Source organism: Coturnix japonica, chromosome 4 (assembly GCF_054131305.1).
Source record: "Coturnix japonica strain WE chromosome 4, WE-NBRP24, whole genome shotgun sequence".
NCBI classification, from domain to species: Eukaryota; Metazoa; Chordata; class Aves; order Galliformes; family Phasianidae; genus Coturnix; species Coturnix japonica.
This window is the reverse complement of record NC_140666.1, coordinates 48,810,195-48,822,888: the sequence shown is the minus strand read 5'-3', so window position 1 is coordinate 48,822,888 and position 12,694 is coordinate 48,810,195. Positions and strand designations below refer to the sequence as shown.

At 43.8% G+C, this 12,694-nt stretch overlaps 1 protein-coding gene and 1 long non-coding RNA gene across 3 annotated transcripts in view; one reads left to right on the top strand and one right to left on the bottom strand.

Moving 5' to 3' along the window:
• LOC107313474 (uncharacterized) overlaps nucleotides 1–12,694 on the bottom strand; it is a 75,723-nt gene that overhangs the window by 27,126 nt on the left and 35,903 nt on the right. The window lies entirely within an intron of this gene.
• The window catches only part of ANTXR2 (ANTXR cell adhesion molecule 2), a 96,549-nt gene that overhangs the window by 81,449 nt on the left and 2,406 nt on the right, over nucleotides 1–12,694 (top strand). The gene's annotated exons all lie outside the window — the stretch shown is intronic.

Below are 12,694 nucleotides of genomic sequence, written 5' to 3'. Positions count from 1 at the left end.
GGCACCATGCTGTGCTAAGCAAGGCTCTGGACTGTACAAGTTGCTATGATTTCTCAGAAATACTGGTGGAAGGTTGTGGTGTGGCTATTTGTCAGTTCTCTTTGAAAAGGGAAAAAAATTGTTCAGTTACAATCAAGAAGGCAGACATTTAAAAACTTGTTAGAGAAGAAAGTGCTCACTTCTCCCTGTATTTACAGGACAGACACAATAAAAAGCTATTTTTTTCACATTTACATGTTTCTGACCAACAGATGACAGCGTGGAGAGCAAAATGATAGATCCAGCTGACATCTGCATCCTTCTATGCAGTAAATACTGTAAATAACCTTGAGTACTAAGTGACAGATAAAAGGCAGCATTCGGTCCAAGCTCTCCAACCAAACTGAAACAGGGTGCAATGCAGCAAAACTATCCCCAGTCTGAAACCAGACCTCAGTTCGCAGCAGTTTGTTTCTTTTAAGTCTCACCAGCGTATGTTTCTTTAGAACATGAAGGTAGGCAGAATTTGTCTGAATACTACAAGACAACTAAGAATCAGAAAGGACACAGCAGATTTAATCAGCAGCTGAAGTGAAGGCGTCAGTTGCAGGTGTTTGCATTCACTGGTGTGTCTTCCTCCCTTAGATCCATTAATGCCAGCAGAAAGCATAATGCTTAGGCACCACTCTTAGCTTTTCTCTTCCTTCTTCCTCCTTCTCTCCCTCCCCCTCCTTTTTTTTTTTCCTCTCTCTCCCCCCCCACCCCCCAACCCCCACCCCCCCCCCCTTTTTTTTTTAGTGCACTTCCAGATAAATGCCAGTCATTTGGCCAGGGCCAACTCACAGAAGGTACAGCAGGCACAGATGGTACTAATGCATAAATGTAATCTAGTAAAAGGATGCCAACACCAACCCAGAAAAGGTTCCAAATAACTGCAGTGCACTTACAGGAATACAGTGATTGGCAAGGTGAAAGCTGAGATTTGCAAGAGCTTACTGTTCCCAAATCAACAATAGAAATTCTACAACAAATGAGCATATTTATTTATTAATTTATAAAATGCACTTAATACCAAGATCTCTGGGTGTACATATAACAAAAACTCACCAAACCCCCAAACTCATTATCTCATTGATCAAAACCATGGAATAGAATATCCCATGTTGAAAGGGACCCATTATGATCATTAAATCCAAATAAAACAAGGGAAAGGTGGAAAGAGGATGCTGAAAACCAAAAACCAGCATCACATACTCATTACCCAGTGTTTATCAGGAGAACTCCAAAGAGGAAAGTTGTACAGTGCTGTGGTGCCTCTCAGTGAAGGGATCCAGGGAGTGCCTGGGCAGTGATAACGTGCCTGTGGGCATATTTCCCACGTGGGCAGCTCTGTAGACCAAATAATCCTATTCGCTCAGGATTCGGGATGTAGGGACTGACACCAAATCCTTTTTCTAGCACCAACCATCGAGATACACTTAAGAGAAATACAGCAAAGAGGGTAAACACTGTCTGAGTGTCCCTGCAGGACACTTCTCACTGCCTCTGGAGATCATCAGCATCTCCGCTTAGCACATCTGTGGCATCCCATGAAAAAGAAATATTTCTAAGAGTATGGAGCTCACCCAGATAGCCCAGTCCACAACAAGGAAGGAAAATGGTGCAGCTGCTCAAGGACTTGAGTGATTTCTGCTAGTAGCGCACTCATCTTAGCAGCTGCCAACGCCACTGCGGTGGGTCAGCTAGTGGGTAAGGAGTCAGACATGCAGCCCTTATGGGACACGGTTTGTGTCCCTGGATAGAGGCACCATGTCTTAGCTGAAATGCTGCAGTGGAAATGAGTGCTGCCATTTCATCTATGTGATCGGGCACTGGAATGGGCTGCCCAGGGGTGTGGTGGAGTCACCGACTCTGGGGGTGTTCAAGGAACGATTGGATGTTGTGCTGAGGGACATGGTTTAGTGACAGCTATTAGTAATAGGTGAACGGTTGGACTGGATGATCTTTTAGGTCTTTTCCAGCCTCGGTGATTCTATGATTCCATTTATTAGCATCCAAAAGAAGCAATGAGCATAGTAATGGACTAATGATAGCACTCTTCTTCTGGGCTTTCTAAGCTCAGAGCACAGTGAATCGTGGGTCAATGACGAGGGCTTCAACCAGCAGTAATACTAGCAACAATAGCAATAAATTAGCCCAGGTTCAAATATGCCTGACATACAATTAATAGACATCATTGCAAGTGAAGAGCAAGGCAGACTGACAGAGATGTGTAAGAACATAAATCAGACAGCTTTATAAATTCTCTTCTTTCATAATCCAGAAGGTCTAAATCAGACATGGCATGGGACACTGGAGAAAATATATTCTGTAGTCATTTTAATTATTATGTTGTGCAAGGATTTGGCTTTCAGGAAGAATTTAGGCCTTGGCTCAAGGCAGAAGATTCCGAAGCTGCCATTTCCATACTGCACAGAACAGAGAAGGTTTGGGAGAGGGTCAGAAGCAGTGTCCAGATATCTGAGAAATTCATTAGTAGTAATCCACGTGCGTTAAAACAAAGCCTAATGATGTGCTGTGAGGTTTTGTCTATGGGAAGGAGAGCTGACTCGTTGACATGCGCTCGTTGTACCAGGGAAGCAGACATGGACTGAGGGGTTGAAACAGCTTGGCGTTTGCACTCCTTACTGGGCCCAGTGGTCAATGTCATTAGTGCTGCATTTGTTATCGCGGCAAAGGATCCAGCTATCAGCACTGTAAAGACTTTGGTTGGTGAAGTGACAGCTGGATCACAGTGGCATCTAGAGGGCTGTTACATGCAGTGTGTGCACAGCATTCACAAGGCTCCTGCTGTGGCTTTGCTCAGCTTTGCTTCCCCACCTACAGAGCCATCTCCAGCAGAGCAGTCACAGCCAACAGCTGCACCCCCTGGCTGTGCTGGGGGATGTCCAGTCTCCTTCAAAAGAGAATCCACCTAAACCCTACCTACAACTTCCAACAGATGCACATTTTTCAAATCATTTCTTAAGTGGAATTTTCCCCCCATGGTAATTGCTTGGTGATTATTAAAAAGAAAAAAGGAATTACATCCCATCCTACATGCTCATCCTGCTCCGTAATTGGGGTGACTTCTCTCTTTACAAGTAATTATCATATGTAAGTAATTATCATGATTTTACACTGTAAAATCAGAGGGACTAGGCTTTTAGCTGTGGTATGAATACCACACTATTGCTGTGTTTGAGCTGAGATTGTGACCCCTGGAGGACTCCCATACACTGAAGTTGTAGGGCACCTTCTTACTTATGTAAGCTGTTTGAAGATGGTGCTATGTCTTCAGAAGAGGTTGGTTTTAATAAATAAAGGCTGGTAAGGACTCGTAAAGGAAGGAGAGTTTAGAAGAGGCTTGAAAGGGACTTTGCTGAATTGCGGTCATGACCGTGGAGGGAAGGCAGTGGAAGAGAATGGTTCTTATGACAGTTACAGTTTATCTGTCGCTGATGACAGAGAAAGATAAATTGCATTCTTCCCACTTGGAGTAGTTGTACACATGGGAGGAAGGAAGAATAATGGAGATGTTTGATTTTTGTGTTAGAGATACCATCTCTGTGAAGTGTAAATTTCTGATATTCTTTGCCTTTTTCAATGAAAAAGACCCAACAAATGCCAGGTTTTGATGTTTGTTGGTTTTAGTGGCCTTAAAATTGGGCATTTCTGATTTTACAAGGCTTGAAATTTTATGCATTATAGTAGCATATAGCTCTCTTTCTTTCCTTCCTATAAAAAGATGTGGAACACTTGAGGAACTCTTTGCGATGCCAAGGACCATTTAGCACTGTGGCCCAGGCCCGCCGTCAGATTGGCTGCAGTCCCCCTATAACATTAACAAGGCCCCCCTGTAATACTCCTGATGAGGATTCATCTCAGGATATTTCAGAGTTCAAAGAAGAAAAACACTTCCCAGTGAAAACAGCTCAACCTTTAGAACCTCTACTCCACCTCCCTGCAGTGCTGCTGCAGCAGTCCCTCACAACGATATGGCAGGTGATGCCCCCCAGAAATCCAGAAATTAAGGAAGAACTCTTGAAGCTTCAGCCAGAATGACAATCTCACCGTGCCACCCCTTAGCTTTCTCACCACGGGAGAGGGAACTGTCCCAGTGACAGCTCAGTGTGTGGCTCTGGGCATAGTGAGAACTGTGCTGGCCCAAGTGAGTGAGTGTCGGCACTGGGTAGGTGTGCACTGGGCTGCCCGCCAGGACAGGGATCACTTTCCCTCTGGCAGTGAGAACAAGCTCAGCTTGCGTAATTAGATCTGAAGGAGCAGAGCCCTCCATTGGCAGGCACTGCAATGGGAAAACAATAACACGTCCTTCAGGGAAGAGGGGTCAAACCTTGCCAGGCCATGGTGCATTTCCACGGAGGCAGAAGTGCTGCAAGCGAGGGAGGCTTCCTGCCAAGGGTCAGATGGAGAGAGCCAGGGCCTTACTACACAGCCTGCTGCAGAGATGGGGACTCTGCGGGCCATTTCCACATCCTTTCCTTTTGCATAAGCAATGCTTGCCTCGACAGAGGAAAACAACAAACTCCTGCCCTCTAGAGACAGGAGACCTCCAGCTCTGCTGAATAAAATATTTGCCACAACCTCCTTTTGAAGCAGATGCTACAAATGCATACAGTTTTATTCTCCCCTAAGGCCCCCACAACCAGCTCAACAGCTCATCGTCCTCTCTTCTCCCAGACCTGGAAGGCCAACTCGCAGGAGAAGCAGCTTGTCACAACCACTCTTTTTCAAGGCAGTGGACTATTTGGAGAACTGCTGAATAAAGCAGTCACAGAAAGCTTGGCAATAAGGGAAGATAAATCCCTCCCTTCTTCATTACTAAAACCTGTCAGGGTAAGCCAGCTAGCTGAGTACTTCTTTCCTCTAACTTCCCTGACTGCCTGCATGCCTCTGGTCAGGGTGAGAGCTGTCCCCCTACATTCCAAGTATGGGGCGACTGCACTCAAGAGACACAAGCAGGGCACAGACCTAGACAGGCTTGAGCAGTGGGCCCAGGCAAACCTCATGGGGTTCTGCAAAGGCAAGTGCAAGGTCTTGCACCTGGGTTGTGGCAATCCTCACTATCAATACAAGCAGAGGGCTGTAAGGATAGAACACAGTCCTACCAATTAGGACCTGGGGGTACTGATGGATGGTCAACTGGACATGGCTCTCAGCTACTCTGATGTAGCTGTGGGTGTCCCTCTTCATTGCAGGACAGCTAGATGAGATGACCTTTAAGTGTCCCTTCCAACTCAAACAAATCTATGGTTCTCTGATTCTGAGCAACCCTGGGAGCACAGCTCTGTGCAGATGTGGATGTGTGGCTGCATGGTGCATGTGCTGTTTGTGTTCAACCTTAGTACCAGGAGCTCTGTGTGAACTGAGCTTTAAGGGTTACTCTGCCCAAGTTTTACTTGAAATTTCAAAGACGGGAAAATAATACCTGGAAAACTGCACCTGAATCTCTTCTACAAAATCCTCTCAGTCCTGGTTTCCACAAGGTTATACCACTGGAAAACACATACTTCAAATATTTTAGTCACTGTAGCAACTGTGCAGAAATGTCCATATGTCCAGTTACAAAATAAGCGTTATTAGTGGGGTGAAAAGCTGTTCATAATAGCATTTTCTCAAAGCCGCCAGCACACTAAAAATACAACAGATAATACCCAATGCACCAAGCATGTGTGATACATCTGAGCAAAGTGTGCACAGAGTGGATACTGAGCCCTGATAGATTACAACATCAGCATTTCGTACGTGTGCAACTTTCTCTGGACCACTGAAGGTTTGCTCCTAAGAGCAACCCATGCCAACATGGAATTTACCAAAACACGCTAATGTCTTAAGTAAACCAAGAGGCCAGGCTGTAGCAGCTCTACAGAACTGCTCATTCAGGACCATGACAACTGTAACAAGTAATTGAGTTTAAGGTACTCTCCAGAAATTAATACTTATATAAGGTAACAGTTTGAGGTAGATGACTGCATGTGAGCTGTGTATTTTTCAGCAAGAAATATTTTTCTGTCACAACAGCTTCTACTACCCAGCCATTCACTGTGCACTGTATATTTTTCAGCAGCATCTTTAAAATACCTATTTTGAACCTATCGCTGACAATTTTGCTCATAGAGTATTGGTGCAGAAGAAAAGGAGACTACCTTCTAAAAGAATTCATGTTGCTCTCTTTTCCTGTGCCTTACTTTGCTTTCATTCCCCCCCCCCCTCAACTAAAGCAGGACTGAGAGATGAAAGGTGGGCACTAAGTCAGCCTCAGCCTCTGAGGTGTCCATAATTGTGCTGGCACATTCCCCTCCAAGCAGTCAGATGCTGCCGGCTCTCATCCTGAAATGACTGTTGTTGCAATTCAGGTATGTGATTTCTGAAAACTGACCTGCATGACTGCTAGACTGCTTGGAGAGATCGTGAGGTTCATGCACACATACTAAGGAGGCTCAAATACATAGATATGAGAGTAATAAACAAGTTATATGACATTCCACTTATCTCAAGTTATGAGAAGAAATATGACAGTGGAAAAAAAAACAAAAAACAACAACTCCTCCTTAGGGCAACAATATGTAGCACCATTCATGTGCAGTTGTTTGGTTTTATTGTCGCTATTTGAGGTGGATTTTGAGTGTGTCCAGTGTCACTGTTGGAGTTCAGAGCTTACCTCACATGGGTCAGCAGCAATCCAGCAATCAATTAAGGAATCTTGGGCAGCCCTAGAAATGCTCCTAATATCTGTATCACTGATAACATTTTCTGTAGCGATAATGCCAGCTCCTTGATGAGATTAGTTCCCAATTTATACAGTGAAAAAATGACACTTCTTGCAGTGTACAGCACCACGAGCCATCTTTTCCCGGGTGCTCAATATCCCCCACTCAGTGCAGCTCATGGCTGCTGCTGAGACTCCTGCACATGCAGCGTGTGTGGCTGCTGAATGGCTCCGCATTAGGATGGCACTCAGGGAGTGCATGGCTACTGAGTCGTGGTAATAATGCAACACGTGCAAGATTGGGAAGATAACAATATAAAGTGGTTTTGCTTTCTAGAAGGCAAACATATAAAATAAACATGCTGGTAGCAATGCACATCTGCAGAAACGAGGTTTTAGCTCTAAGATCTTGGCAACAGAACATATAGTTAATTACAGTAATGTTCTGAGATTCACACAGCTCTGGGATGGGGGTTGACCTGACGGCTGGGGCAGAGAGAAGGAGAAGTCTGTGTGTGCCTCTGACTGCTGCTTTGGGCTGCTCAGGACAGGGGGGCCAGCAGCCCTCTGCAAAGTAAACATATCAATCAGCCATCTTTAAAAAAGAGATCTATATAAACTTAACTTCAGTTGTGTGCTCCAGCTTGTCAACGGATATTTATGAGGTGAGAGTAATATTATAACGGTTATAGCAGTGAAATACTTCCCAAGCGGGGAGCTAGTAAAGGAGCACACGGATGTTAATGCCAGTAGAATGTTAATGCCCAGGAGATGGGGGCAAGGTGACACAAGCCGCAGTTAATGCTGCTTTAGTGATTCCAAAGAGATTTGGAAAGCAGGGAATTGCCCATTCGCTTCTATTGCAGCAAAGCAAAAATGTTGTATGCAGTCCAGTCCTTTATTGGAAGGGCTATGGGAAAGGGCCTTGTTCTTTCAGCTCCCAACTTCTAGAGGGCAAGCTGTAGGGAAAGCAAGCCGAAGGGGGAAAAGAATCAGGTACAGCAGATTCTCATTTGATGATCCCCATGGCATCAGCATTCTCAGCAGGCTGAGAGCTGTTGTGAGATGACAGCTTTCTGGGGAGCAATGGAGTGAGCTTACAGGGAGGTACTGAGCACAGTGGAGAAGGATGCCCTGATAATGCTGTAAGGACAGGGCTGGGAATGCCATTATTCCAAACCCCTCTCCTCCCTCACAGCTCTGCAGGCACTGAATAACTGTGCTGGAGAGCACATTGCTCATGTGTGCCATAGAAAAGACAAATCTCCAAGGGGTGTGTTCCCTTTTTGGAGACAGCAGCCCTGGAGAGAAGCACACGGCCTCTGCTGATATGTCACTGACAGGTGCTTGAGAATCTTGATCCTCCATAGCAAAATGAGCTGATCTTTTAAGAACTCATGTATTACAGAAGGCAATACAACTACTCTGGATTAAAGATGTCATTAAGCACTTGGAGGGCTGGTATAAGGGCAGCATTTCCTGTGCCACCTGTGCAGCCAGCTATTCCAATGGCTAGCAGAGGATTTCCTGTCCTGCTCTGACTTGAGGATATTCCTTTCCTTCAAGTTTTCATGTTAAACCACTTCCAGCCCTCAGGTGACCCCAGCCTGTCAGCTGGTAGTACTTGAATGAAGTCTGATGAAGGACCCACAGTCTCTAAGGAGGCCATGTCTCACTGAGACCCTTTACAGCACAGAGCATTTGGCACTTGTGGTGATCCTGACTTCCTTTAATTACATCCTTGTAAGCAATTACACAAAGGAGAACAAAGCAGAAAACTTAAAGCATTCGTTACCTGCCTATTAATTAAAGCTTTTGGAAAAGTCGCTTCCACACAGTGAGTCCTGGTGGCTCAGAAAGCACTGATTGATATGTCTTGTGCAGTGCAAAAACCTTATTGTGCTGGAAAAGAGAGTTTATTCCTGAATTTTAGCCTTAGAGGCTTTAGTACCTTGAAGATGGCTGTTACCATTTTGGCAAATGCAACGCAAAGAGATACAGTTTTCTTTGAGATACAAAGAAAAGAGCCCGTATATCCATATCTGTGCATTTGTCTCTCCTCTGCATTTATGTCATATACTAAAAAAGATGCTTCTCAAAAAGCTCTTTGCACTCCAGATGGTACTTAATAATAGACAAAATTATGCTCTGACATAACTCAAAGCAAGAAACCTGGCCCATCGGGCAGCTAGAGAGCTGCCATCCAGCTGCCCCCCAGCACTACCCTATGGTGCCTTCCCACCCCAAACAAGGAAAAAACAAAGCAAAAATACCCCTAAACCCAATAGTCCTTTTTGTAAGTTTGAGTTGGACATAAAGTTTTATGTGTGTACATCTTGCAAAGGGTAAGTCTGTAGCTTAGTTTGAAAAAATGCAGGAGAGGGACAGAACCTCTCTGACTCCCTCAGTTACGGAGGAGCTCGGTTGTGAATATCCGTGCAATGTTGTGAATGCAGAAGGCCAACCCTGGCAGTGTAGGACATGGGCACAGCTCCAAGGAGCCTGCAGAGTTCCCCTACTTCCTCCAGCAGAGAGCCTAGTGTTAGGTTACGGACGGTTGGAACGCGACACATGTTTGCTCCTGCATTCACACATACAAATTAAAGTGCTTCTCATACCTATTTAGCCAACATCAACAGATGAGTTCCAGGCTCAGAGCACACTGCAGTCCAAGAGGCATCCTCCTCCAAATGCTGAGTGTGCTGCTCCAGAAGAGCTACACAGAAGGTCACAGTGCAGGAGGAACATGGTCTTCCTGCAAATACCTCTTGGATTTTTTGTTTTTGCACATGAGGAGCCATCCTGCAGTCTAACAGGAGAGACTCCCCTTCCTTTGAAATAGTGTGCCCTGCAAGGACTTTATCTTACTGAATTTAACTTACTGTGCAACCAAGATAATCAACCAAGTAATAAATGATTTCACTGTAACATAAAAATATTCCTTCTTAGATAAAACTGTAGCTGTAGATCTCTCTCCTGTAAAAAAAACAACAACAAAACAACCCCAGACCTGCCATACTGTACTCCCATAGTACCTGCAGTGCATCTTCAAGCAGGTCGTAAGTAGGTGCTTTTCCTCTGAGACAACTCCCAGATTCCACATGAAGATCACAGAACGCTTATGTAACTCAGATTTTTAATTTCTCTAGCCCTAAAATATTAAATTAGTTCAATTTTATACTGACGACATGTTGGTATTGTTAAGGTTTATGATCCAGTGGTTTACAAGGCATGATATAAGTGAATTCAAATGGCTTGTATTGATTGTTTAATGGAGAACAGGGACGTGAGTGTGACATTAGGTCACCAAACTGGCTGGTAATGCTGCTAGGTTGGTTATTCACAGGTTGCATTAGTTACATAGCACAAGTGTGTTTTCTGAAGGACAGAACTGGACAGATGGGTCTAAACAGCACTTCTAGTCGAGTAAATAATCCTCTTTGTGAAGTTCAGATTGATCAGAATAGAAATACAATATTCTTCTACTAAAAGCTGAGGTAAATACTGCTGCATAGGAAGATCTGAATTTGTTTAGAGAAACACACAAGTCTGGATCTTCTTCCTGAAGCCAACTTGCACAGAGACAGTGATGCTGGTTATACCACATACACTCAGATCTGCAGCTGATGAAAACCTGCAGTTCTTACTGGCTTGGAGTGACAAATCCTTAGCAGAATTGAATACCATTTTTTCTTCACTTCTTCAGTTTACTTATCTATAATGGGAACAGTTTAAAATTTCCTCACACATACTGCTTTATTTGTCTTTGTCATCTATTCTTGTCTGATACTGACAGCACGGGGAGTTTGGTAGCTTTTGCATTTTTGAGGTGCTTTAAGATTCTGCAGTTAAGGGTGCTTTGTAGGTAATAAATCAGTTCTGGGGCAGCAAGGAATATTAGCTGAGTTGTAGCAATAAAGGGACAGCAAGAGAGAGGCTTGTTGACAGGCATTTCTCTATTTTTCCGGAGAAATAATAATATCAAAGCAATATATGGTGATTGTGTTAAATTGCCAGCACGATGAGAGCTCAAAGCCCTTTACATTGGTTTGAATGCTACTTCCTAATGTATTTCACGTGCAGGTATTGTGAAGCCACGCACCTTGTCACATCCCATTACCTAAATGCGAAAGCTGCTCTCTCCTATGCCAGCCTGCAATATTTGCTGTTCTGTTAATGACACTGTGGTGGTCCTGACCTTCTCATTAATTAGTGCTTTCAGTGTGTTTCCCAACATCCTGATTTCAGCTCTGTCTGTTGTGAGCATCACATTGCATGCAGAAAAATATGTACAGTACACAGGCTGTACAGAACAAGGAACCAAAGATGCTGGCACTCCCACCAGCACTAACAATCTTATTGTAAATCACATACCTACTTCAGACTGGCAGCAATTCTACCCCAGATAGAAAGGAAAAATACAACACAGCACAACAGAAGTTTTTTCCCCAAACCTCCTTCCCCTGGCTATAAGCTGGCACAGAACACGTTTACAGCAATTCAGTGCAAGATTGAAAGTTGCAGGTTCTCCCCAATTTTCTGTAAGTGATTCTTCAACTGGGAATCCTTCCTGTAGCCACAGGACGTGGTCGTCCCTAGAATTAAGGAGTTAGTTTGCCCCTTTAATCTTACATACCTCATTAACAGCATTTTAAAGAGCTAAAAATCCACCCAGCCCCTTAACACACCGCAATGAATCAGTGCATGCTGTCAGGCCTTGATAAACGTATTTTTAATTTAGGGATTAATTTAGATCTCAGGTAAAGTATTGAGTGACTCAGATGCCTTCAAAACAAAAGCTGAATGTAAACACCAAAATGATTAATAGTAAAATCATTTGTTCACAATTCATATAAGTGGATGCACGGGTAATTATCTGTAAAGAATTGTGAGAAAGTTCCAAATGAAAGCAGAATGGGTAAACTGCAGTGTTCATTTACACCACTGGAGAAATACTGCACCTCCTCCATCACTTGCTCTCTACAGATAGTTTGCCGTGTTTTGCTTTTGCATTACAGTATCATCTTGGAAGTAAGGTCCTTGCTATGAGTATTCAATTAATGTTAACTTTGTTGTCAGAATTGCTAGTGCTGCAAGGAAATATAAAAGTACATGAAGATGTGGCATGTCTTCATACTTTGCCTTTAAGTGAATCTCTTAGTGCTCCTGGGTTGTCTCTTAGCATCTCTTCTGCATCTGTAATCCATCTGAAGTTACCACCATGACCCAATCCAGCTATCCACCAGTTCTCTATTTATTATAGAGTTGACAGGAAGTAAAATTATTAGAGGGGCATTAGTAAAAAAGATCCTTTGATGCACTGTGCATACGGTCCTGGAGCTGATCTGGGAAACACTGCCCCTTTCGTGCTAGTCAGGGGCAGGTGCGTATGAGAGCAACCAACCATCACTCTGTGTCGTTGCTTTCCATGGTTACTGGTAAAACCACTAGCTCAAAATAAGAAATTGAAAGTAGTAGGAAATTCAGGCCTTATTTTGTTTGTTTATGGCATTATCTTCTGTATTTAACCCCACTCAGATACTTACAAATTAACTATGAACCATGGAACAAAACATTCCATAGGTGTTCACTAACCTTACAGCACTTAACACTTCCATGTGATGCCTTGGAGAATGGCTTACTCTGTACGGAGAAGGCTCAGTCAATGTCAGCCATCCTGTGCCATTGCAGAAGGAAACGTATTGTTGCTGTGCACAGGAGAGCTGTTCAGAGTGAGGAGCTATACTTTTGAGGGCACACTTGACCTCAAAACAGATGATCATTGTAGAGTTTTGGCCTTTACCCAAGCTCTGAAAACTGGCTCTTTTTCAGTGCTTGTCCCAAGTCAATAAAAAGGGCTTATTATTTTAACTGGTGGATTTGTCTCACATTCAGCCACACCAAAAGCTGTCATAATTCATCTGAACCCACTTATGGGAGAAAGGC